The sequence below is a fragment of the Lepisma saccharinum genome, chromosome 25, assembly GCF_977018435.1.
Source record: "Lepisma saccharinum chromosome 25, izLepSacc3.1, whole genome shotgun sequence".
In the NCBI taxonomy this organism is placed as follows: domain Eukaryota; kingdom Metazoa; phylum Arthropoda; class Insecta; order Zygentoma; family Lepismatidae; genus Lepisma; species Lepisma saccharinum.
Window position 1 is genome coordinate 13,388,011 of NC_139253.1, and position 24,876 is coordinate 13,412,886.

Here is a 24,876-nt window from a genome sequence, read left to right on the forward strand (position 1 = left end):
AAAAGTTACTCACGCAACTCTGCATTGGGAAAATTATAAGGAAATTCAATGTTTCAATTATACTACACTAGACTGACAGAATTTACATTAGAATTACAAAATAAACTTTGTACTGTTTTATTTAAACTAGATGCTATATTTTCCCATCAAAAACTTGCTTCAGTAAGAGATTTTCTTTCATAAATGTGAATCCTGGGACGTTTAAGTATTATTGTTTTAATCTAACAGAACCATTCTTGTCGTTTTCCTGGCAACACTGCAGAGAGAATCAAATCTGGAAATAGCCATTAGACACTTTGGCACCAAAATATCAAAAATTTTCTTACCAGTGTGAGCAGAAAAGAACGCCCTCTCAGGGGAGCAGCATTGCTAAGAGTGAAAGGAACGTGGGATGATGCTATGCTCCAGTTAAGGCAATTCTCATAGAGTCTCTCCCACTAGGATAATTTGCATAAGCATCCCTCTACCCACTTGATCCATGCAAGAATCCCACCTTTTTCCCCCTAGCTAAGAATTTCCACTTCTAGCACTGCTGGGGGGTGGGGGAGGGTAAACAATCATATGTTGCCCTTCAGTCATAAAAACTCATGCAAGAGAGGGTCAAATGTAAACCTTGATTAGTTTTGTTTCTTATTTAGTAGATTTCTACATGTAGGGTTGCGCACGTTTGCTGCATTTTAGCACAGACCTATTGCTGATATGTATTTTCAACTTTGAGTTACAGCCGGGAATAACCTGGCAGTGACGTCACTCCCTGCTAAGTCAGCGTTGCCAACTACTATGAAAGGAATCATGGCACGAGTAAGAGGTGCAAACTACCAATTTTCAATTTCATGTTAGCACTGCTAGAAGTTTATTTTAATTATTTCATATAATTAGCCTTTCAGCAAACCTTCTACATGCGGAATATTGTGAGATGACAGACACGACTTCATTTCATCCTTCCTGCTGGGTGATGTTGGTATTTTTTCCACTAACTTCTTGTGGTACGGAGCATTGTCACACACAATAACAGAGTTATGCCTTTCGTGTATAAATCATGGATTGTTCGGCGCACTACTGCTTTATCAAAACGTTGCTGGGCGTTCGGTTGGGTTTTGCCCGGCGTTGAGAAAGGTTTCCCGCTTGCACTCGCAACACTTTTGTCTTTCTCCTTCAAAATTCTCCACACAGATCTTTCACTGACACCTGTCGCCTGTTCTGTGAACAGCTGTGGTTTTGTTTTCATCGCAATCAAAGTACTTATACACATTGAAAACTATTTATCTTGCATCGCTGTGCAAGGGCTTACCTTTCTTTACGCCACTGCTCATTGTACAACAATGACAAAAAACAAAAAAACTCCCTAACAAAGAAACAAAATAGCCTGCAATCCCTCGCTTGTAGCTACGGTTTGTTAGACTAATGTAGCAGTGTGAGGGTTTGCACGCCTGCATCACCCCTCTCAGAATGATTTCGATTGGTTTGCACGTCACCTTGTCGTCCGCTCTAGCGAATGAGCCTTCGCTTCTGGAAGGAGAGGTGAAGGTGGGAGATGACGTCACTGCCAAGTTATTTCTTCTGCGCTGTAGTGCCTGTATACCTGGAGAAGAAGAAGTCTTTGGGGTCCACGTGTAGTCACTGCGAAGGCCTTTCCACCCATCTGCCTGCGAACTGAGGCCATTGTCGAACTTTCTCCTCCATTAGTAAACTTGCCGGTGGGGTAAGCATACACAGAGATATTGTATGTTCATTTGCCGAGAAATTTCTGTACGTTTTAGGCTGACGGAAGGCAAGACACCACTCCTCTTCATTGGTTCAAGCGTGTAGAGGAGGCGCCATCTTTAAAATAACAAAAGAATGGCGTTTTGAAGCTCACTTGATTAGTGTTGCAGCCTTGAGGTAGTTTTGTAAATAACAGCGGATCCATCATACAAGTTTGAGCTGTATACAGTCTGCCCTACAATTTTTATTGAACTTTTAAGGTTTTGACCTTGTAATATTTTACCTTTTATTATTACTATTATTATTATTATTGCTGTTGTTGTTTTAGAAATCATGAAATTGAAATGAAAATACAGGAAGGTTATTGTCAAGTTTGGACTTGAGCCTTCTATTTAAATGGAAACGGATTTGATTTGCTTCCTTTCCATAAATATCCATCACTTTGTTGAACATTTCTTGTACTTTTTCACAATGCATAGACATCAGACAAAGGGTCCCGGGTTCGATACCCGGTGGAGGCACATAGTGGTTCGGATCCCACTGTAGGTCCAGTCCCGATTATCCGTTCTGTGCATAAAGTGGACTTAAAACAACAAATCAATTAATCAAAGCATAGACGTCATAGATCACTTAATCTGCTGTCTTTCATGGCATCCCCTGTCCATTTTTTCGCTACAATTTCACAGTTCAAATTGTATGGAGATTTAGCTCGGAGGAAGGGGACAAGTCTGCGGGTACCCTTATGTCCAGGTACGATCAACATAATCCTCACGTTTCATGACGAACTATTCATTTGTGGATCCACAGTTGTAAATGTCTTGTATCTCGCCAAATCGCAAGAGAACTCAAATTTCATTGTCACATTATGGATCTTCAGAGTGAAGAGTGTGGATTTTCCTCCAGACGGGCCAATTTATCCATTGGGTGCTTGTAAATCATGAGCACCGAAAATACGCTGAAGACACGTTTCCTGGAATTACCGGAACCATTTGTACTCCGGGTGAAGTGAGCCTCATTTTTTGTAGTTTCCGCGTCTTCCACCGGGCGCTGTCGACAATCTAGAAACAATGGAAGAGCGGGGTTTTCTTCTGGCGAGCAATCAGTCACTTAGCCGTGGAGGGCCTTCCACCCACGACCTGGATTGCTTTCCAAATGACAGACATTCCGGCACTGATGATGATAGATTCGCTCCTCCAGAGCGCGCCGCAAAATGTCCCGTACGGAAATTTCGCGATGAAATTCTGACAGAAGCTCGCACTTCGCTATGACCGATCGCCCTCATAAGCCTCGCGAAATAGGTTTCCGGCCAGCTCAACACTTTCGGAAGCGAGGCGCTGCAGTCACACTCACGTCTCCTGCTTCAGCTGCTCGTTTAACCGCGGCGATGACGCAAGGAAGATGTCAAGGATATTGATGACAGTGTCCAGAGTCCATAATGATGAACATGATATCAGCGTGTTGTATTAACGACACTAGGTAGAAATCGGGACTGGACCTAACAGTTTAAAGTGAGAATGTTCTCCTACTGATACACCTAGATTTAGTGAAATCATTACGTGCAACAACTATGCAAAATAAAGTTATAGCAAGCGTTCCTTAAAGAAGACACATTTCTGGTTCCTGTAAACAATACTAACAGATCCACTGATATTATAACGTGCTGCAACTATACACAATAAAGTAACAATAAATATTTATGAAGGAAACTCATTTCAGTGATATCGTAACGTGCTACAATTATCTGCAAGAAAGTAAAAAAAAAGAGGCATTTTCAAAGAAAACTCGAATTTCATTACTGTAAGCAGTTCTAACGGATGTTGTGAAATAGTAACGTGTTATACCAGTGGCGGCGATTGCGTTCCAAAACCGGGGGGGGGGGGGAGCAAGGTGCGAAAACTGGGGGAGCAAAGACAGTATATTTCCCTTTGTATATAAGGTTTAGAAAAGTGCGGGGTCAAAAGTGGCGAAAAGCGTGTGGGGGAAGGGGGAACTGCCCACCTAATCGCCGCCACTGATTATAACTATGCAAGTGAGTTTTGTTTTTTAAGTCTACTTTATGCACAGAAAGGTTAAACGGGACTGAACCTAAAGTTTAGTGATTACAAGGTGACGACGTTGCCAATACGACATCGATTGATTGATTGATTTGATTGATTTAGTTCATTTTACTTCGCGTTTTGTGCCTCTTGGCTAATTTGCGAAGATGAGGATGATTGATTGATTGATTGATTTAGTTTATTTTACTTCGCGTTTTGTGCCTCTTGGCTAATTTGCGAAGATGGGGATGAGTGATGAAATGATGAAATAGATGAATGGACATTCACAAACAACCAAGCCCGACCGGGATTCGAACCCGGGACCCTTGGCGTCGCAGCGCGATGTGCTAACCACTCGGCCACAGGGTCGGGCAAGATGAGGATGAGTGATGAAAGGATGAAATTGATGAATGGACATTCACAAACAACCAAGCCCGACCAGGATTCGAACCCGGGACCCTTGGCGTCGCAGCGCGATGTGCTAACCGCTTGGCCACAGGGTCGGGCAATACGACATCGAGAAAGTGCTATGAAAAATATAGTAGCAGTCAGTGGCGTGTCCAAGATTTTCGAAAGGGAAAAAATCCCCATTTTGCCATGTTTTCCTGGCATTGATGTTCTGTTTTCTAGGAATACAGGACCAAAGGGGACGTTATGACCGCCACCAACCCGCCTTGGGTACGCCACTGGTAGCAACATGTATGTTTGAAAAGAAATTCATTCCGGGTTACGTCAGCAGTACTAACGGATTTAGTGGCATTGCCTAAGCTTCAGTGATCCATTTCGTGGATGTAGCTCCCACCGTTTCTGAGGTGGAACTTTATTAATTTTTTCTGTGTCCAACAACTGCAGCTTCCATTTACCTGAAATTATGAACAGACAGCTGGTTTTTCAAGCATCATCCAATTTACAAGCGGGTAATTGGATTTCATTAAATGGTGCATGATTAACATTAGTGGTTTAACATTCCACGTAAACAATACGACGAGCAGGTGGCGCATATCAACGAATATACGTTGTGGTGCATTATGGTATTTAATGTGACCACGATAAAGTTGGGAGGTTGCATTTTCTGTCACTTCGATCAGTGGCGCTGGTCACAAATGCGCTTGTTAGATCAGATGGTCTCTTTAAAATTACACATCACTTAAATTTGAAGTCAAAGTGCTTACTTCTTTTCTGTTTTTGACCCGAGCCTTGGATTCAAGGGGCCTCGGGTTCGATCCCAGGTGGAGGCAACCGACACGCACCTACACTGGTCCTATAGGGCCTCGGAATGGTCACAGCTAGGTTACCCAAATCGGACTTCTCAGTCAGGCTAATAGGGTAAACAGATGACCGGCCCTGACGGATCACTGGTGTTGGATTTATACGTTTCCTTTAGTTAGAAATGAAAGTTTCCAATAAAGTTTGATCCTCGAATTGGGTTGTCAGATGCAGATCTGCGTGCAAATCTGTAACAGGCAACCCTTCCAAGATTATTATTCACGATTTGATGGTATCGCAAGAACCCAGAGCGTAAGCAGCAGGTTTATGAGAAATTAGCCCAAGCATAAGCAGAGCCCGACATAGGGCATGGACAGTTCTCCCTACGAGGTTGACCTGTGATACCAGCAATCGGGTAAGAAAACCCAAATGTACAGAAACCTGGTCCCCTTTTATACCTAATGGTTGTTTACAAAACACGAAGGAATCTTTGTCAATATTTACACGTATCCATGAATCTACATAATTACATCAAGCAATTTAGGCTTTCACAATATTTACATAAAATTATTAAAGTTGTAAATTACAAACCTTTTTAAAATATCTTTTCAACGCCGAAAAAGATCACATAATAATTAATTTTGTTTTCTTAAAAAACTGCATATTAAGTCAAGAATGTTCGAATTTCGTGCAAGGCACAGATAATGTATGCATATCTAGCACGCGCAGATGTTGAGTTCCTGCTTTGCAAATGGAAGCACGACCAGATTCGACTGGGGCGACACACACCTGTAAAGTCTGAACAATCATAGAACATACCCAGGTATTTTCGATTCCATATGTGGGAGTTTCCAAGTGCACAAAGCGGTTTTGCCGCAGTTGATTTTTGCCCAGTCGTAAATGACACCCTTTGCTGTCAACGTGCGCCCTTCGCTCGCAGTAGAGACAGAGAATGGGAGACCCACTCATTTAATAACCTACGGTGTCTATTAGGCGGCTCCCGACCTGTTGCTCCGAGGCATAAGTTTGGCAATGCGGTATACCACAAAAGAAAAACCCGTCACCATGACAACTGGTTCAACCCGACTGGTTGGAGACCTTGAGACCCAAGAGGCAAAAATATAATTCCAAGTTGGTTCTGACCGCATGCTATCATTCATTTGATCAGATCAGTAACCGATCAACACACTACAAATTGTTTACCGCACCCCTTAAAATCTGCCATAATTTATATCCACTTAGTGTTAAATATGTGGTTACATCACCCTACAAATGTATTCACACCCCCTTCAGATTGAAAATTCTAGACACACATCTGCATCTTCCATCCCCATCGTCTCGATTAGCCAAAGTCGCAGAAAAGGGGGCGTGAACAAAAACTGCAAATGGTTGATTTCGTACCATGGCCATTAACGAACTTTTATTGTAAACATTAGTAAGCTTATTTATTAATTTTTCAAATTTTAGAGCGGAAAGTTATAAATCTCGATTTATATAATATATATTCAGTTCTTCTCTATGAGAGTTCGGTTCAATCACCACCGCTGATTAAGAATAACATGAGTTTTGGGCAGTGATGTGCCGTAGACTATAAGTTTACGTCTACATGCGTTGTCTACACGTAATCTATGCGTAGATTACATTGGGTTGTAGTTTACATAGACACGTAGACAATCTAAAGTGCATTAAAATTAATTTTCAAGGGTTTCATGAAAGGAAAGTGACACTTTCAACTATATTGGTTCCTAACGAAATGAAAAGAATCCCATTGACAGAAAAATTTCTTCTCTTCTATTATCAACTATGGAAGAAGTTAAATATAATGCAAAAAACAACAACAGATGGCAGTCGTGAGCCAAAAGTGGTCTTTTCCCTATGAAACACTAGAATATTTCCTATATTAGGTCTCTTCCTAGGTGAGAAATTGTTCGAATTTGGAAGAAAGAGTATGAAAAATTCTCCTCACACATCGGCAACTGACACGCAGTATTACTTTCTTTTAGTTCCACGGAGCCCTTTGCTAAGTTCTCACCTTTCGCCATGTTGTTTACATAGATTACGTAATCTACGTGTATAAAATAGTCTACGTGTAGAATGTAGACTATCGTTGTTTACGCGTAGACGAACATCACTGGTTTTGGGCCACTGATTCCATGTGTTCCATCTGCAGGCAAATCACATTAACGTGATTCTATGATTATGGTCAGAAGATTCCAGCGTGGCGACTTGGTCCTTTACGAGTGACGCACAGTAACGAAAAGAGCCACGGACTACCTTCCTGGTACAGAGTGCTCACCGAAACATGTCCTCCTCATTAATAAACAACAGGGAGCCCCAATCTTGTCCTAAAGCCTGATATTTAAATGTGGACAAGAGATGGCATTGCTTATTCCGCGGCCATCGTAGCCTGCTGTAACGGAATTAAAACGAAAAAAGTTTCCTCCTTTCATCTGTGTCTCTTTTATTTTTTAAAAATTTATTTCACGGCCCTCCCCCTCCTGCCACAATATGGCGAAGCGCAGAGGCGGAAGGCGTTTCGCTTTTGTCTGACCACCGTTGCCAGGTTTGATTATAATACGAGCGGGTTTCCACCGAAAGATGAAAGGGAAAAATCACGCCGTAACCTCAAACCAGGAAACCATTAAGAGGAAGCTATATGCAGAAGGGTGCCCTTTGGTAAGTTACTCGAAGACCAGAGGGTAGCGGAAATACGAGGGGCGTTCGAAAGTTACCTCTCCTTTTTCTTTGTCACCTTACTCCATCTTGGGCTACAAGATTGGCAGATATGAAATTATTAACTTTTTACGCTACAATTTATCAGTATTGGTTCCTTAGTGTGTCCATATCAGACACGACAGCGATGCCTTCTTATTTAAGAAGGCCAATGCAGACACTTCGTTGACAACGTGACGTCATCATTGCTGTTATGCCTTACTTCTTTCTCAATTCCCTTTATTCCCCCTCTCTCTCCCTCTCGCTCTGTGTTCTATCTTCTCCTTCTTGTTGCCTCTCCCCCTGGTGAACTGGTTAGTATAGCACGTTACGACGTCAGGGATTCCGGGTGTTCTTTTTAAGCGCCCCTTCATCAATGTCATCCTTTCATCGCTCATCCTCATCTTCGCTATTACCCCAAAATAGCAGAAACGCGAAGTAAAATAAACCAAACCAATCCATCCTATCCTAATTAGAAGAAATAAAGAAACAGGGAGAAAACCCTTACCTGGATAGCCACACTTCTTCGAGGCCCAATCAAAAATTGTGGTGCGAGAGAAACATAATGTTTTAGATTAGATTAGATTTATTATTTCATGTGCGAGCCATAAACTGTACGCACTACATAACATATTAACTTCATGCATAAAGGTTAACCTTAACTTACTGCGATTTTTCGAACTTACCGCTGACGAGTAGGCACGACATTTCATCGTGATGTAATTTTACGTCATTAACAGCCAAAGATTTGAGTCCTAATATGAAAATAGGTTTAAATTGCAAGTACCATTTTTAATTTTAATAGATTCAAAGAGCAAAGAATGCAGGTCTGTAACGCCATCTGTCAGGACCAATTGTTATTAAGCTGAATTTAGGACAATTACTGCTATTAATGTTTGCATTTTTAATGAAACTAGTGCTTCTGAGTTGTCATGATTTCAACTTTCTTTTGCTAACGTAACTACAACGCACTAAGGATATTTCTAAATGTAACCCTTGCATTTTACTTAATTCAGTGCTCAACGAGAAATTCCTAGGTGTGTGGGGAGGGGTGGGGTGGTTGGTTATTTCCAGATTAGACATAAAATGTTCAGCATGACAGTAGAGGTGAAGGAATGCCTATGCAAATCAAAATCATCCTAGCTGGGAGCTCAAAATTTTCTTAAAAGGGAGCAAGCACATCATCTCCTCGCAACCCCCCACTTGGGGGCGCTGCTTAAATTAATTTCAAAATCCCTCGGTAAGGAAGCGAAATTCCAGTTTGACGCGTATCTGCGCCACCGATAAGGTAAAGCTTAACTTTGAATGTTATTACCTCTAAAAACTTTGTATGTAATTGTAATCAGTGTTAATTTTATATCTGTGATAACGTAACTGCTCATTTGTAGTTCTTAAAGATAATTATGGAAGTTATATTTTAACTAAAATAATAACAGTCCAAAAGTAACAGTTGAAAAGAGTAACTGCAACGTTTAAGAAGTAACTGTCCAAATCCGAACATCAGGAGTTACTTTCAAAGCACGTTTTATCTGCAATACAACAGAGCAAATCTGCCCCGTCATCAGCCATTTCCAAACTGCTGACAGCAATTCTTAATAATACCCATTGTACTTGAACTTTTAATGGCTTTCCCTTATTTATTGTTCAACTTAGAAGCAGCAGAAAAACGACAAAGCGATTATAAGAGAAACTATTCAAGGGATACACACTGCTCATCGCCAAAGCAAGACAGCAAAATATCACAGAAGATGAACAGCTTGGAGCGAGTCTCACTGTCGCGTCCATCTTGAGTGAACTTCAGTGTAGGTTCGCTCACCAACTGCAGAAGCAATTGGCCCTTTGGGTACCATTAGTACACGTCGACCTTATCAGTTATCTCTTTCCCTTTCCCCCTCTGCCCCCTTCCTTCGCAGTAAGGTTACGACCTTTCTCTTCATTACATCCTTTTGTTCAAAGATAGGGAGCGGAGGTTGGAACAATATTTTGTGAGGGGAAAAAAATTGGTAAAGAAAGAAGAGCAAACAGAATGAACTCGTAAAAGAATGAAAGAGGAATGGAAGGGTGGGAATGATTTAAATCGCAACTTTGAAATTTACGAGGACATTTTTGTTTCAAGAAGCAGCGCTCATCTTGAAGAAGTATGGCACCGATTTGGTACCAAAAATGTCAGTAACCAAGTACTCACCCAAAATGGTGCTGTTCTCTGCCTAAGTAGCGTGCAGCAATCCTTCATATTGGGTGCTTAAATGAATGACATGTACATTCATGGAAAGAATTACTTCCCTCATAGAGCCTGAAAAGCAGTACTCTTATGAGTAGAGCTTGGATTTGTATGTAATTACATATTCTATTTCTATCTAGAGACATACGGTATCGTGGACTTTGTTAATGTTTTCGGTCGTCATGACAGTTTTTGGTGCTCCACCTGCATGTTTATCCTCACACGACTCTCTCCCACAATTAAACTCACGACCATGGGCGTCCGGAAGGGGGGGCCGTGGCCCCCCCTGGAAAACGAAAGTCAATCAAAAATTACATATTTCACACATATAATTTAATTTCAGCCACAATAATGTGTGTTACTTATTGCACGAACATGATAAATTCAAATTTAAGCAATGTTTTTTGAAGGATGAACACTATTATTGGGGAAAATATGCCATGTTGGCCCCCCCCCCTGGAAAAAAAATACCTTCCTTGCCCCTCCCTGGAAAAAATCCTGCGGACGCCCATGCTCACGACACCATCTCTTCACCATACTGTATGAAGGAGCAGTGTCCCCTAGTGTATCCACCAAGTACCCATGAATTTTGGATACCGTCCACTTCTTCTTCACAAAATATTTGATCATCGCTCTCACCTTAGTTTTCTCCATTCTGGCACATTGACACAACTTCACTCAGTTAAACCCCTGTAAAAATAAAACTGTACGCTACTCAGACTTGCAATTTAGAATGAGAGCATATAAAGGTTCACTAAAAAATAACAAAATCAAAAATCAAACATAACGTCATTCCTTCTATGTTAGGGTCGGAGCAACCTGATCGCCCCTCGTATTTTTACATATTTGCCAGGATATTAGATACCTTGGGGTGTAAGGGGTGACCTTCCACCTAATACACCCAATTGTCAACCTCACTTCCACATATTACACCCTGGGCTGCATTTTGCAGACAAACGAGGCTTTGGCGACTGGCCCTGGCCAATATAATTCTGTGTGTTGTCCTGTGTCTCGTCCTTGTGTGCTGAGTGCCTCTTGGCAGCCTCAGCTTTTGACCGGTCAGAATATTTTAATATTTTAGTGACGATACGACATCACAGTTATGTTATTTTAGTTCTGGTAAGGGGCTGGACCCCGTATAAAGTGACGGGTGCAAAATAGCCTACGTGCTGACGCACCCAAGATCTTAAGCAATTAATGGTGTTTTAGACAACAGCTCCTTTCTCGGTCAAATACAATTTAATATAAGAAAAAATAATCTGCGTAATATTCTAACTACTAAAATTTCAAAAACTCAGAAATATAGAAACTTACCAATAAATAGAATGTGTCACAATTACAATATCCTTGTTGCAAACAACCAATGTGTAGATTGTTCACTTCCATTTGACAGATATAAAAGAATAATAGATTCAGTGCTATAGAAAACGAAACTCTGATAGAATATAGATTGTTTAATATAAATGTTACAATTTACAGTATGCAATACTTGTGAATTACATACGTATAAACATCTTGCCTAAATGTATGTAGATAAGTGTATATATGTATACAGTAAAAAGTAAAGTGGTCCCCTGTGCATAGCACCACGCCATGAAGGCGTATAGGGGGTAACGCCCCACACATTCTTGATCCGGTCGTGAGTGGGGGTGATGTGATCAACATCACGCCCCTGACCGCCTTTACCCCCCAGGGTTTCCCCCAGGTACCCATGTTATTCGACGCTGGGTGGGCGCCGGGGCCGCTTCCATGTATACAGGGTTATTGTAAATGATGGACCCATTTTCAAAACATCATATTTATTGAGGTACAAATCCAAAGTGAACAAGCTATATACCAATGGAAAGACGAAGGTTCAAAGTTTGTTACCACAATGTTTGTAACTGTTATAAATGTTCAATGCGGCCACCATTGGCTGCACGGCAAACATCGACGCGGTAGCCAAATTCGTTCCACACACGCGTAAGCATATCTGCTGAATCGACTTCCAGTCGCTTGAAATTGCTGAAACCAACGGCTAATGCTTTTCCTAGTTGTTGGTTTGCTACCGAATTTGGTACGGAATGCCCGCTGCCAATTTCCGACTCACTTTTCGCGAACTCAAGCACGCAGAAAACCTTGTGTTCCAAGGTCGCCATCTCGCGAACTCTACCGGCCGCTTCCGCAACCACCATAGCCCGCCGGCCGCTGCCCGCCAGAAACTTTGAACCTTCCTCTTTCCATTGGTATATAGCTTGTTCAATTTGGATCTGTACTTCCCTAACCTATGACGTTTTGAAAATGGGTCCATCATTTATAATAACCCTGTATATATACAGGGAGTTTCTAAAGGTCGTTTACAACGCTTGGGAGGTGATTCCTCACACGAAAACAAGCAAAAAGTGTGAGTTCCATTTTTACGACTGAGGATTCGTTTCCGAGATAGGAGCCTCGCAAAAGGTGACAAAGTGAACGTCACACCTGACTGGGACGAATACTATCACAGATAGAGAGGCGGTTCCAAGGAAATCATAAAGGAATCGTATGTGCTCAGTCCGGAAGTCACTATGAAAAGTTCACTGCACGCATGCGCAATGGAGCCCTCAAAGGAATTGGGGATTTCCAGCAAGAACAATGCATGGAAAAGGTATGTAACGCAGCAAGAAGAACCGTGACAATGAGAAATGCGTTAAAGACAACACATCCCGACCTCAAACATCAAATCATGAGCACGGAACACAAAATCCGAAAAGTTGAGCATGGTTGCATACCCCAGTTACATGCGAGGAATGAACGAATCATGTCATGTGGCATACGAGAGACACATTACTCCACCAGGAGGAGGGAAAGAAAAACACAATATCAGATGATTGCGACAACGTGTATTTTTACACGCGACAACTACGTAATATCCCCCCCCACACACACAACAAAAAACAAATGCTACAATGCCTTACGCACAGACAGTGCGTGTCACTGTACACCAACTGAAGATGTCACTTTCACCACACAAAGGGGGTGGAGAGCAATACCAAGAGTGTTCTCACTGGGATTTGCAGAGGGCGATAATCACAGACGGTTTTCAAAATGTCTGCCGTTCACTTTTACGCACACATGACAGCGACGAATCAAGGATTGTCGAGTACGAGCAAACAAGCCAGGTGTATCTGCTACGGTCGCGGCGGCGACGTTGATGTGAGCAACGAGGTCCTCAGCTGATGTGACAGGTGTGTCGTATACGAGGGTTTTCATTTATCCCCAGAAAAAAATCCAGATGGTTGAGATCTGGCGACCTCGGTGCCCAAGGTACAGGCTCATCCCTACCAATGAACCTATTGCGAAACACGTCATGCAGGAAATGTCGTACATTACGATGAAAATGAGCTGGTGCCCCATCATGTTGGTACCACATTTCTTGCCGCAGTGCCAAAGGTACGGTTTCCAACAGTTCAGGCAGAACCTCACTAAGAAATGCATGATACGTGCGACCATTCAGGCGAGCAGGGAGAATGTATGGTCCAATTAAATGATCATGTACTATCCCGCACACACATTCACTGAAAACCTGTGCAGGTGATGGGCCACAAAAAGTGCATGTGGGTTTTCAAAGTCCCAGACATGACTGTTTCTACTATTGAAGACATCCTGGTGAAAATGACTGCATTTGTCCACAATACATTTCCCCCGAAGTGAGGGTTTGTGTCCAGCTGATGCATCAACCATTGGCAAAACTCCATACGAGGGCGAAAGTCACGAGGTAACAGTTTTTGTACTTTCTGCAGTTTAAAAGGGTGCATTCCTTCCTCTGACAACATTCGCCAAAAATTCACATGAGACGTGTTTCGTGCCCGAGCGAGCACGCGCGTACTGGTATCAGGATGTTCTGCGACCGCTGTTAACACATCTTCTGCAAACTGACGTGTACGTACACTTTGGGGTCTTCCAACTTCTTGCCGCGGTGGTAACACTGACCCTGTTTCACGCAGTCGACTGTCCACTACCTGAAAGACGGCGTGAGACGGTAAACGTCTATGTGGAAAGCGTTCTCCATAAAGACGCCTTGCCTCACGGCTATTACCACGTGCCTCCCCATACATGAGATGCATGTCTGCTAGCTGCTGGGTCGTATACGCAGCCATCTGTGTAATAGGGAGCTGGAACTGCAAAGTATCGTTTTTGTATGACATTGGCACACTGCACAAATTGGCTGTATCACCGTACGAACACCACAGACCATTTGTTGCGATACTTGACTTGCCCACTCCACCACGTCAACTTCTTTCAATACATCATACTAGTACTCTTCAATGCATATGACAACCTAGAGCGAACTGCTGATCATATCCCAGCACCTGCAACACGACTGGGACGACTGTCGGAGAGAACGAACCCTTCGAGCTCCTCTCGCGGGTACAGCAGTCATGAAGGTCAAACGTAGACTACGAGAGCCAGACTTGCCTGCGCAGAGCTTCCAAAACTGGTCTCTTTTACGTCACAGTGATCGCGTGCGAACACTCTTGGTATTGCTTCCCACCCCCTTTGTGTGGTGAAAGTGACATCTTCAGTTGGTGTACAGTGACACGCACTGTCTGTGCGTAAGGCATTGTAGCATTTGTTTTTTGTTGTGTGTGTGGGGGGGATATTACGTAGTTGTCGCGTGTAAAAATACACGTTGTCGCAATCATCTAAAATTGTGCTTTTCTTTCCCTCCTCCTGGTGGAGTAATGTGTCTCTCGTATGCCACATGACATGATTCGTTCATTCCTCGCATGTAACTGGGGTATGCGACCATGCTCAACTTTTCGGATTTTGTGTTCCGTGCTCATGTTTTGATGTTTGAGGTCGGGATGTGTTGTCTTTAACGCATTTCTCATTGTCACGGTCCTTCTTGCTGCTTTACATACATTTTCCATGCATTGTTCTTGCTGGAAATCCCCAATTCCTTTGAGGACTCCATTGCGCATGCATGCAGTGAACTTTTCATAGTGACTTCCGGACTGAGCACATACGATTCCTTTATGATTTCCTTGGAACCGCCTCTCTATCTGTGATAGTATTCGTCCCAGTTAGGTGTGACGTTCACTTTGTCACCTTTTGCGAGGCTCCTATCTCGGAAACAAAGCCTCAGTCGTAAAAATGAACTCACACTTTTTGCTTGTTTTCGTGTGAGGAATCACCTCCCAAGCGTTGTAAACGACCTTTAGAAACACCCTGTATATCTCATGTGTTACGTATATTGTATGTTATATGTATTGTACGTGAATGAATGAATATGTGTTTGTATATTTCCATGTATTTTCTATTGTATTACTCAAACACAGTGTACGCCTTCTATAATTGGAGGTTCAATCCTCTGTAGAAGTGCAAAGCGTAAATAAATAAATAAAAAATATTCAAATTCAAATATTAGATAGCTTACATATTTGCTAATTTACTTTACATACAACAACATATTTCGGTATTTTTTTCCTATCTTGATCCCTTTTCCTATACTTTCGATCTCTGAAACATGTAGAAAACTTGTAGCTCATGTAATGTCATATTTTCTAATACATGAGATGCACAGTGCTTACGGTCACCTAAAATTGACTGCCAAGTCGAAAGACAGGCTGATTTTGTTTTGGTCTTCAGTGAATACAAAAAATAAAAATACGGGAACTGTTATTTATCGAAAGATGCTGGAGTTTCTCTCTCCCACTCCCCCCCTTCTGTTTATATGTATATTGTCGTTTCGCTTTTAGGTTCAGGCAAAGCACGCAGAAACTTTGCATCGATGGACAAGGAAGCTACTTTCCTGTACGTAGCGAGGTACACAATATGTTCCCTTTTACAAAAAGTACAAAAGTAGCCATGTATTTTCTGTAGATGCTTTTTTAAATTTTTTTTACATATTATACAATAATTTGCGATGTGAAAAGTAATTAATAGTTGACAAAATCGGTTTTTTAAATATGTACAGTTACTGTGCTTTTTTGAATTTATAAATTTGATACAAATTTTAATTTGAACAACTTATGTCCTTAAAATTATGTTGAATATGTTCAAATAAAATAAATATCTAGCAGAAGTCTTGAAATTGCTTGGATACTCGATTATTATTAATATTACATATTCTTTGATACTACATATTTAGCTACATATCCTTTAGATAATACATATTTAGGTTCATATTTTTTAATTATTTTGTTATATATTTATGTACATACTTCGTACTTCGATAATCCGGGTCTATTTGCTAAGTAGAACAAAATACGGTTTTCCTCATTGTATATTCATATATCTGCAAATTAATTTACAAAGAGAAGTAGAATTGTAGACCTATTGTCATTATCATTTACAACTGTTTGCATTAATATAACTCATGTAATTACATTATATTTATACATATAATTGAATTATATATTGTATGTAAATATAATAGCCACTTGCCTGCGGCTTTGCCCGTTGAGATGTATAAGATATATAGCGTCATCTCTTGAGGACATTCCTTTATAAGTATTTCCATGTTTCTTATCATGGGGTTTGGGCTGTAAACCTATCAAAATAATTTAAAAGAAGGATTAACATACCTCTTTCCTTCTCTTAGGGGTTTAATCTCTTCTTAGTGCGTGCATACGCCATATGAGGAAGACTCCTACAACCCTCCAGCTTTTTAGGTCCAAGGGATTGGGCTGTGCGTTGATGAGTCAGTGGGCGAGGACAAACCCTTTACTGGTTTTCGGAAGGGCGTAAAGGCAAACCATGAACAGGATTCTAAACCACGATCTCCGCTCCCACTAAGAATTCCACCATAAAATCTTTGTCAAACCCGTTCTATGTATTGTATACAAACACAATCAATAAATGCATCAGAAGTGACCCCCCTGAGATTTCTGGAAATACTTCATATAACTCAAATTTTGAAACTTGTGACTGACCCAAAGATGTTAATTTATTTCATTTATTATTTAATTTTGTGTTTAATATGCATTATGATATTTATGTTGTTATCAATTTCTATTTTGTTATGTTCTTAAAACGTGATGTGTATTTAATTATGATCACATTATTAATATTGTAAACATTACGATGTATAAATTTCTATATACATTTTTAGCAAAGCAACAAAAAAAAGACAGTAGATCAATAAGTGAAAATATATTGAAATTATATATAGTGACGTGACGTCAGAGTTTTCTTTGAATTTAGCAAACTGTAAGTATATTTGGATAAAGTAAATATTAGGATGTTTCGTTGAAGTTCAAGTAAAAGGCTTGCTTCAAACTGTAGCTTGAAAACATGGACGTGGGGTGTCGTGAAATACAGAAAATTAAGTGCCTAAGTAGATTATCCTAGTGGTGGGGATGCATTATGAGAATTATCTTAACTGGGGCAAAGTCCACCTTTCTCCCACCACTTTAAGCACCGCTGCCCCCTCCTGAGAAAAAAACAACCTTGTGAGCGGCCTTGAAATGCATACTGCTTATTACATGACCCGGGTTCGATCCCCGGTGGGGGAGAACCTGATTTTTTCCATCTGTTCAAGCAGCTCCGGCGCCCACCCAACGTCGTATATAGTGGGTACCTGGAGGAAACTCTGGGGGGTAAAGCGGCCAGGGGTGTGGTGCTGATCACATCACTCCCACCTTCGACCGCGATCAAGAAAGTGTGGGGTCCTAACTCCACGCCCCTTATATGCGTTCATGGCGTGGTGCAAAGCACAGGGGAGCACTTTACTTTTATATATTACATAAAAATGAAATAGGATCATTGTGTGATATTGATACATATGGAGAGAATAAATAGACGATGATCATTTAGCTTATGTCACCTTACTTACACTTCTGGCGAATCGCGACGATGGAGATGAATGGCGATGACGTGGATGAAGGGACAATGACAAACACATATGGACGACAGAAGTACGACAGAGAATTACTCTGGCTCTGGGTCCAGACACCAGAGCCTCGTTAACTTGCAAGAGCACAGCCCAGTGTCGAAGAGAGGATGAAATTTGAGTGCCTTTGTTGAAGGTTACACTTCAGACCCCACACGAAGAAAATGTAACAGTATCAACTAATGCTTTAGAACTTTTGAGTAGTAACTGATATGATGTATATTATCTTTTGTTAATATAGGGAACAGAAACTAGGGATATGAAGATTGACTTCACATGATAAGAATGTGGTGCTTATTGCATATCCACTAACACCTAATAGACATTATTAACAAGCTATGTGGATGATTAGAGACTTAAGAACAGTTAAATCATACAAAAATTGTGGAGATGAAGATTTGAGAGGGGGGGATAACATGCAACGGAATGTTGCTGGATCAGTTTTCCGCCTCACTGACCTCTTAAGTTTGGTGCGCAGCTTCTGCGCAGAATCGAGCGAAACAGGAGATAAAAGGGAGAGGAAGATGGAGAGAAGTTTGAAGACACCGTGGAGAGGAACAAGAGACGGGAAGAGGGATATTGATCTAATTGAATAATTCAGAGGTCTTTATAAACAATGCAGCTTGTGGTCCAGGTAGGGGAGAGGAGAACTTCGTTACCCCAGGATGATCTTAACCGAGGTGGAGAACTTCTCTCGCTTTCTCTACTTGTCAACGGTGTTATCAACGAACAAGATAGTAGGTCTTATTTAACAGTTTTCCTGTCGCTTTTGTACTCTAAAACTACTAAAAAGCAAAATCCATTTCCGAGTTTCGAATTACCTTGTCCTGTAGTGACGTCGTTTCAGTTCGAGATACTATTGCTCTGAAGGGAGCTGGTTCTTGTTAGAAGTCCTCTCGTCCTGAAGGAAGCTGGGTCCAGTTAGAAGTACTCTCGTTCGGAAGGAGGTTGGTTCCTGTTAGAGGTACTCTCTTTCTAAAAGAAGCTGGTTCTTGTTAGAAGTAATCTCGTCCTGAAGGGAGCTGGGTCCAGTTAGAAGTACTCTCGTCCTGAATCGAGCTGGGTCCAGTTAGAAGTACTCTCGTCCTGAACGGAGCTGGGTCCAGTTAGAAGTACTCTCGTTCGGAAGGACGCTGGTTCCTGTTAGAGGTACTCTCTTTCTAAAAGAAGCTGGTTCTTGTTAGAAGTACTCTCGTCCTGAAGTGAACTGGGTCCAGTTAGAAGTACTCTCGTTCGGAAGGACGCTGGTTCCTGTTAGAGGTACTCTCTTTCTAAAAGAAGCTGGTTCTTGTTAGAAGTACTCTCGTCCTGAAGGGAGCTGGTTCTTGTTAGAAGTACTCTCGTCCTGAAGGGAGCTGGGTCCAGTTAGAAGTACTCTCGTCCTGAACGGAGCTGGGTCCAGTTAGAAGTACTCTCGTTCGGAAGGACGCTGGTTCCTGTTAGAGGTACTCTCTTTCTAAAAGAAGCTGGTTCTTGTTAGAAGTACTCTCGTCCTGAAGTGAACTGGGTCCAGTAGAAGTACTCTCGTTCGGAAGGACGCTGGTTCCTGTTAGAGGTACTCTCTTTCTAAAAGAAGCTGGTTCTTGTTAGAAGTACTCTCGTCCTGAAGGGAGCTGGTTCTTGTTAGAAGTACTCTCGTCCTGAAGGGAGCTGGGTCCAGTTAGAAGTACTCTCGTCCTGAACGGAGCTGGGTCCAGTTAGAAGTACTCTCTTTCGGAAGGACGCTGGTTCCTGTTAGAGGTACTCTCTTTCTAAAAGAAGCTGGTTCTTGTTAGAAGTACTCTCGTCCTGAAGGGAGCTGGGTCCAGTTAGAAGTACTCTCGTCCTGAATCGAGCTGGGTCCAGTTAGAAGTACTCTCGTCCTGAACGGAGCTGGGTCCAGTTAGATGTACTCTCGTTCGGAAGGACGCTGGTTCCTGTTAGAGGTACTCTCTTTCTAAAATAAGCTGGTTCTTGTTAGAAGTACTCTCGTCCTGAAGGGAGCTGGGTCCAGTTAGAAGTACTCTCGTCCTGAATCGAGCTGAGTCCAGTTAGAAGTACTCTCGTCCTGAACGGAGATGGGTCCAGTTAGAAGTACTCGCCCTGAAGGAGGTTGGTTCCTGTTAGAGGTACTCTCTTTCTAAAAGGAGCTGGTTTGTTAGAAGTACTCTCGTCCTGAAGGAAGCTGGGTCCAATTAGAAGTACTCTCGTTTGGAAGGTAACGGGCTCCAGTTAGAGGTACTCTCTTTCTAAAAGAAGCTGGTTCGTTAGAAGCACTCTCGTCCTGAAGGAAGCTGGGTCCAGTTAGAAGTACTTTCGTCATGAAGATGTGTTTCAGTTTAGAGGTAATCTTGTCACACTATACGAGATAATTCCTGTTGGAGGTACTCTCGTCCTGAGGGGAGGTGCTCTTCAATTAGAAGTGCTCTTTTTCTAAAAGCAGCTGGTTTTAGTTTTATAATAACTCTCGTCCTGAAGGAAGATGGTTCCAGTTAGAGATTCTCTCGTTCTGAAAGGAGCCGGTTCCAGTTAAGAGGTACTCTGTCATGAAGGACGCTGGTTCCAATTCGAGATTCTGTCTTCTTGGGGCGGGGGGGGGGGGTTGTTGCTGATTCCAGAAGTGGTAAGTCTTAAATAAGGAATAGGGCTTCACCGATATCGTTTTTGGCTGCAATGTTTATCTGCAATGTAAATCTTTCGCCTTTTGCGAATATCTTCAGAGCCAACATTATACATGACTGAATCGTTAGGTGGTGCGATGCTATTTTGTTAGCTGCAAACAATGCACTTCCTAAAATCGATCCCAATAATGTATGCCCTCGTACGCTTTGCATGGTGTTTCTTGTAAACACAAAAGGCAGTGTTGCCATTATACATCGGTTGTTTCTAACTCTGGTTGTGAAGAATTGGTGAACGAAGGGACACATAAATATGATTTCCCTTGGATTCGTGGAGTAGTGATAGTGTTACACACATGCTGGTCTTGTCCCCAGCAGGTGTCATTCAGGCAGTGGCGTACCCTGGATTTTCGAAAGAGGGGAGGGGAAGGTTAAGTATACTTTTTAGTAGTCAGTCCTAATTTTGCCATCTTTACCTGTCTTTGACGTTCTTTTTTTTTGTTAAGAATACTGGGCAAAAGTGGGGGTTATGACCCCCCAACCCCTCTTGGGCACGCCACTGAATTTAGGGAAGAAATAAAATGCTCCTTCCTGATCTTCCAACCACCTTGTTCTTTAGCTTTGATTCTTCACCCCTCAGCCTCATTTCCAACCCCCACTTTTTTCCCACCGTTAAGAAATTAGCCTGTTAAACACGTCTTCTACTGCTGAAAAACACGGCCATAGCTGATCCTGGCAGAAACCATCAACGTAGATGGAGAAAAGAGGAGGAGGGGGGTTGGGGGGCAAGACCCATGGTGTCCCCGGGGAAGAAAGATCTTCCAAGAACTCCCAGAAACTGTAAAGAAGTTTAAACTTTGTTTACACCTGAGGAGAAGGTCATCAGCTCAACCCTTAGGGGGGGGGGGGGGTAGAGGGAATGGCAGAGAGAAAGAAAGACCGAATCTTCTGCATTCTTCTCTCGGAATTTTCCTCCTTGAGGCAGCTTCAAAAGGGGAAAATGGATGAGGGAGGAATTTGAAAAAAAAAGGAGTCCCATGAAAAAAAGCAGAAAGAAAGCAGAAATCCGTTTACGGAGTGCGTTATTGTTTTCTGTTTAATCTCTCTTTTTCTTTTCTCTCTCTCTCTCTCTCTCTCTCTCTCTCTCCCTCCCTTTTCTGCTACTTTCAGCTCAGGTATTGCAAAGGACTTTCTTTTTGAAATCATCTCATGCGGAAGAATTGGGCAAGGGCTCTCAGGAAATCAGGTTGAAAAGTTAAGTCATTACTGAAAAGACGCTCAAAATGGAAGCAAAATGGTTGCGCCAGTGTTTACCTTGAGAGGTAGGAATTGAATGTACTTAGGTTGGTGGTGAACCAATTATAACTGCCATTTACTTTAATAAAATACAATGTTAATATGTTGCTGGATCTGAGCGAGTCTGGTAAAATTAGGAGAGCCTGACTAAGTGGAAGGGAGAAGCTGTAAATTAAACGCAGGAGTAAGTGTGAAACGGAATACACGCGAAGGAACAAGCGCGACGTGGTTTAACGGCGGAAAGGATAACTGCGAATGGCATTGAACGTGCCACAACAGCGTAGCAGAAAGGAATAATAGCGAACAAGAATAAGTAAGATATAAGTACAAGAGGATTAGCCACCGAGAAGCGCGAAAGGATGAACCGTGAAGGGGAATAAACTCGATGGGATTAACAACTAAGGGGAATAAGTGTGAAAGGAATAGAGACGGACAGATGCGCGAAAGGAATAACCATGAACAGGAATAAGCGCAAAAGGAATAACCAAGAACGGGAATAAGCGCGAAAGGATTTACCAAGAAAAGGAATAAGCGCGAGAGGATTAACCAAGAACAGGAATAAGAGCGAAACAGATAACCAAGAACGGGAATAAGAGCGAAAGGAATAACCAAGAAAAGGAATAAGAGCGAATGGAATAACCAAGAACGGGAATAAGCGCGAAAGGTTTAACACAGAACAGGAATAAACGCGAAAGAATTAACCAAGAAAGGAATAAGCGCGAAAGGATTAACCAATAAATGGAATAAGAGCGAAAGGATTAACCAAGAAAAGGAGGAATAAGAGCGAAAGGATTAACCAAGGAAATGAATAAGCGCGAAACGAATAACCAAGAACGGGAATAAGCACGAAATGAATAACCAAGAACAGGAATAAGCGCGAATGGATTAACCAAGAAAAGGAATAAGCGCGAAAGGATTAACCAAGAACAGGAATAAGCGTGAGAGGAATAATCAAAAACAGGAATAAGCGCGAATGGAATAACCAAGAACGTGAATAAGCGCGAATGGAATAACCAAGAACGGGAATAAGCGCGAAAGGTTTAACACAGAACAGGAATAAGCTCGAAAGAATTAACCACGAACAGAAATAAGCGCGAAAGAATTAACCACGAACAGAAATAAGCGCGAAAGGAATAACCACGACATGAATACGAGCTAAAGGAATAACTACGAACAACCTTGAACAGGTTAAAATGCGACAGGAATAAACGCGAACGAAAGGAAGAACCTCGAACAGGATTAATCGAAAACAAATTAAGTGAGAAAGGGACAGGATCAATGGCGAAAAAATTTGCAATTCTTCTGAAAATCAGTGTGCAAGCATCGCACACTCCCATGAGGCAGTTTTACATCAGATACCTGCATTTCTGCACAATCCCTAAATACACTGCAGATTATCTTCCTTCATAATCCTGTTCAGCCACATTCCAAGTAACAACTTGGTGATCTTTCCTTGTGAATCAGTTCGTTTCCATAGTTACACATTGTTAGCGACATATTAATGAACTTTCGAATTGTTGATGATTCCTGTCGCAATAGGTGTAATAATTGACATTAGAAAAAGGAAATCTGGAAGATCTTTTAACTATTACTTCTACTAATGTGCTATTTAGAAGTCGGAAAGATAAAAGAAAAGGAACCTGACCACATGACTTTATGCGACTAACAAACAAACTCTTTGCTAATGCGATGATACTTCCCGTTCATTATTTCCACCTTGCCGAACTGGTTAACAAATTTACAAATGAATATTTTTTTTTTGGTTTCCTTCTTAATATGCAGTCAAGAACATCATAATTTAGGCATCAGAAATAAATTTAGTCCATCTTTTTATGCTCAGTCTGGCAGGTTTTATGACTTTTAGATGTTTTTAGCTTCTTGTAAGCTGTATCGAAACTAGTTGTACAAGTGTATAACTTTGGGGTTTTTCTCTTATTGCAGTGTCACAGCCTAGAGCTACTACAACAGGCAAGTGATTGGTGTGTGATTTCATTGTTTAAAAGCTTCATGATCATGTAACGCTGTATCTTGTTCCAGCTTGGGTATTATACTCGACGTATTTTCAAAAGTTATGTACAGTGGGATCCATGAGTATTACCGTGCAAATTGTCCATCACCGTGTTCGTGCACTTCATTTGACCCAATAAGAGCTTCAAGAATTAAAAGAAAACTCAAAACAAGCTGTTGACAACTTCTACACCAGCATACATAAAAATCCATTGCTTAAAAACACGTAGGATCTAAGAGAAAAATTAATCAAAATAGTCATGGACAATTTGCAGGGCAATACTCATAGATCCCACTGTACACGTAATGTTTAAGTTAATTACATAGGCGTGCGCACACTCTCTGATTAGAGGGGGGAGGGGCAAAAGCCTTGATGAAAGTTCAGTCGGAAAAGAAAAACCTTATTTTATCTCACTTTTTAAGTTTTATTGCATCGATGTGCGTGCGTGTGTGTATATATAAATGTAAGCATATTATTCTTTAAATACATTATATAATCAATTCATCCGCCCTATAACAAATCAACAGAAAAAATGACGTAAGTTGTCTCTGAAATGGTCGATCTCCTTTTCCTCCGAACAATTGTTCATGGAATTAGGAACAAACTGTTTAACAGCAACAGTCTGAAGTACATAGTTGATCTTACTTTTCTGTCTGGTAATTTACAATGCATTGCAGAAAACAAACAATTTGCGAGCGAAGCGAACGAGAAAATTTTTAGATCCAAATTTTTGCAAACTGAAAACAATATTGATTTAGTAGGGGCCCCATAAATTTCATAGGGCGGCATGGCATTCTCTTTTACATTTTTTTTCATTTTGATCGTTCGGCGCAGCGATAAAATTTGAAATCGAGAGGGCAATTGCCCGTCTGTGCTCCCCTGAAGGTACTCGTGAAAGTAATACCATCTTGAGTATCCTTTTGCCCAGCTACTCTTAAATTCTGCTAGTCTTGCTTTCTTTTACTTCAATGTTTGTCCACCCTTACCCCCTAGAATTGATTACTGTCCACGGTTGGGGGGGAGGGCAATTTGAAATAATTCTTATAATAGGTTGGTTGATTTGTTGTTGTAAGTCCACTTTATGCACAGTAAGGCTAATCGGGACTGGACCTACAGTTTAAAGTGGGATCCATACCACTGTGTACATCCACCGGGTATCGAACCCGGGACCCCTTGATTACAGAGCGACGACACTATCTTATAATGGAGATGCAGGAATGCGATAATTTCAAATTCAAGTG